We start from the raw sequence: 3,250 nt of genomic DNA, 5'->3' as shown, positions 1-3,250 counted from the left end.
AAAAATTAAATCTTAAAACATTTGCGCACGATGAAAACTAGATCAAGACAAAGCCATTGGAGGTGATCAACCACAGGCAGCCTACTGGGTGTTTACAGAGGACAGTGCCACCCATCTGTCCCAGGTGACGGGGTATGGCCTTTGCAAGGAGAACAAGGCTTTCTATGCTCATCCACAGCCTCGCTTTTAGTCACCCACTAGGCAAGGACCGACACTTGGCACAGAAGAGAGCTGAGATGGTCCCGCCCCAGAGAAGGTGACCTACACATAGGGCAAGGTGACTTAATCACACCGTGACCAAGCTCAGCTGTGGTCCTGGAGGGGACAAATCAGGGGTCAGCTGTGTGCTAGCAGACTCCCAAGTCCATACAGGGCTTTCCACAGCCCTCAGCTCTGCTGGACAGACGCAGTAGGCCTGATGGCCCTCCCTCCCTGCTGCTGCCCTTGTCCTAGTGCGAGCCGGCACTCCGGCTCTTGGATACACACATCAAGTGAAGTTACCAGCTCCTTAGCCTACAGCTTCTGGGCCATGGTTTTCCGAATAAAACTAACAGTGTGCTCGTGACCTACAAGGCCAGCCTGGTCTAAGGAGTGAGTTCTAGGACCACACAGACAGACCCTGTCTCAAAACAACAACAAAAGGGGGCTGCTGAATGGCTCAGCAGGTAAAAGTGATCATCAGATGAGGCAAGCAACCCGAGTTTGATTCCCAACTCCTCTGACATCCACATGCGTGTGGTGGCACAAACATGCCCACACACAAGCATCATACACATAATAATAAAAACAAATAAATGATAGATAATAAAAGAAATAAGTAGAATCAGGCATGGTGGCACAGGTTTGCAATCCCAGTACTTGGGAAGTAAAGGCAGGAGGATCAGAAGTTTTAAGGTGATCCTCAGGCATACGGAGTTCCAGGTCAGCCTAGACGACATGAGGCCTTCCCATAAAACTCAAAAACAAATTCCCTCTGTATAGGACCAAGTTAAGTGCTACTTGGGGAGTGAATGCAAGGAAGTCCAGTCCTCGTGGGGGCAGGTCTTTCCCCTCCAGGGTTGAGAGACCAGCACCTACAGTCCATAAAGACTTGGCTTTCTAGGAATAAGCAAAATGCTACTGGGGGAAGATCCACACTGAGAACACTTGCCTGTTGGAGTAGGGTACAACCCCAGAGGGCAGACACAGACTAAAGAGCTTCACCGCCTGCTGTGATTACAGCCCTAGGCAGAGCAGTCAAGGCAGCCTTCCTAGAAACAGCAAGAAGAGAACTTACCAGTCTCCTCATCCTTCGGGTCCAGCCTCAGAAAACAAGGACCCTCTCTGCTTCCCACACTTGGACGTTTTTACAGTTCTGTTGGTGAAGTCCCAACACCACCAGGATTCCCAGTGTCTAGATTCTTTTCAACAAGCTTTCAATGAAAGGTAGAAAAAGCTATCTCTAAGAAAACAGAACTAAAGAACTGAAGAGATGGCTCATCTGTAAAAGGGGGCACTGAGCTTGCAGAAGACCTAAGTTAGGTTCCCAGCACTCACATCAGGCAGCTCACAATTTCTTGTAACTCAAGCTCCACAGGCTTCATACACCGTCTTCTGGCCTCCACTGGTACCTGCACTCACATGCACACACCCTCATAAAACACACACATTAAAAATTAAATAATGAAGCCCGGCGTAGTGGCTCACACATTTAATCCCAGCACTTCAGGAGGCAGAGGCAGGCAGATCTCTGTGAGTTCAAAGCCAGTGTGGTCTACAAAGCGAATTCCAGGACCGCTAGGACTGCTACCCAGAGAAACCCTACCTCAAAAATAAATTTTTTAAATAACGAAGAATATTTAAATAAAGAAAATAGTATATAATACTGCATACCCGTGACCCACATCCCTATCCCTCTCCACACCACAGTCGGTTGCCAGTGTCATGCCGCAAAGTGGCTGTCAACCAGCGTCTCCAATTCCTTGAGAGTGCAGATCAGGACCTCTTTCTGTGCTGTCACATACAAGACAGCATTGTAATACGCTCATTAAATGTTTCCTGAACAAAGCCTGCTTTACAAACTCCAATTCGGTTTGCAGCGCTACACTTCCAATTGAGGACGCAGTCCCAGCAAAGCCCCCTCTACTCCACAGAGAACCACGATTCCTAAACCCCTTAACAAAGACACCTCAGCGGACGCAGTCTAGTAGAGGAGCGAGTGGAGAGTGACCCTGAGCTCCCCGCACAGGTGCCGCGACCCCACCCCCCACAACAAATGCCACGGCAAACAATACAGACTGCGAAAGCACTAAAAGCCTAGGAGCCCGCGAGCCTGAACTAGCCGGTAAGAAGGATAAAGGTGCAATTACAGCAATCGGACGGCTCAAGGCAAGTCACAGGAGCTCAGAAGAAGGATGCTGAGCGGTGCAGGCCGGGACTGGGCAGCAGGAGCTAAACCGCCTGGATCCTCCACCTTCGCGCCAGTCTGCGCGTGCGCAATCTCCACGCGAGGCCACGCCCACAGCGCACAGGACCCCGCCTAGTCCTTCTACTGTAACCAGTGAGCCCCGCGCGCTCCACTTCCGGAGAGGTGTCCTAGCAACTGAGGATGCGCGACTGCTTCTGGATCTGGCTTTTCTAACTGGGTGTCTGCGGCTTAGAGCCTAGAAAGCGCAGGGCACCCTGTCTGCGCACCCTTCAGAGCGCAGAAATGAGAGCTTCAAGGGTATGGGCCAGCGGGGAAAGGCTTGCCGCCAAACCTTATAACCTCAGCTCTGTCTCTGGAATCTACCTGTGTGATGGAAGGAGAGAAGAGACACTTGCCAGTAGTCCTTTGAGTTCCACTTGCGTGCTGTAGTGAATGTGCACACACGCACACATACAATAAATGAAATTAAAAAAATTAATGTGTATGGAGAAATGGCTCAGAGGTTATGAGTGTGCTGTGCTTTTGCAGAGGACCCGAGTTCAGTTCCCAGCACACATGTCAGGCTGCTCAGGACCACCTGTATGTAACTGCAGTTCAATGTGATCCAAAGCCTGAAGTCATTGCCTCCATGGGTACCTACCTGCACACATGTCACACACACAACACGCATCACATACACACACAATAAAAAATAAAAATAGGACTGGAGAGATGGCTTGGCAGTTAAGAGCTCTGACTGTTCTTCCAAAGGACCCAGATTCAATTTCCAGCACCCACAAGGTGGCTCACACCCTTCTATTAACTATGCATGTGTGCACTGACATCTATGGAGGCTAAACACAT

The 3,250-nt window shown here is 49.9% G+C and overlaps 1 protein-coding gene across 2 annotated transcripts in view; it reads right to left on the bottom strand.

Moving 5' to 3' along the window:
* Ttll1 (tubulin tyrosine ligase like 1) overlaps nucleotides 1–2,461 on the bottom strand; it is a 26,297-nt gene extending 23,836 nt beyond the window's left edge. Inside the window, exons 1-2 of one of the 2 annotated variants that reach the window (XM_026782731.1) lie at nucleotides 2,349–2,455; nucleotides 1,151–1,250 (exon numbers count right to left, since the gene is read on the bottom strand). The gene's annotated coding sequence lies outside the window, so the exon portion shown is untranslated. Of the gene's footprint in view, nucleotides 1–1,150; nucleotides 1,251–2,348 lie in introns of both variants that reach the window. The other variant, XM_013348809.2, reaches the window with a different exon arrangement.
* Nucleotides 2,462–3,250: the final 789 nt, after the last annotated feature.

Source organism: Microtus ochrogaster, chromosome 15, assembly GCF_000317375.1.
Source record: "Microtus ochrogaster isolate Prairie Vole_2 chromosome 15, MicOch1.0, whole genome shotgun sequence".
NCBI classification, from domain to species: domain Eukaryota; kingdom Metazoa; phylum Chordata; class Mammalia; order Rodentia; family Cricetidae; genus Microtus; species Microtus ochrogaster.
This window is presented reverse-complemented; position numbering and strand designations above follow the sequence as displayed.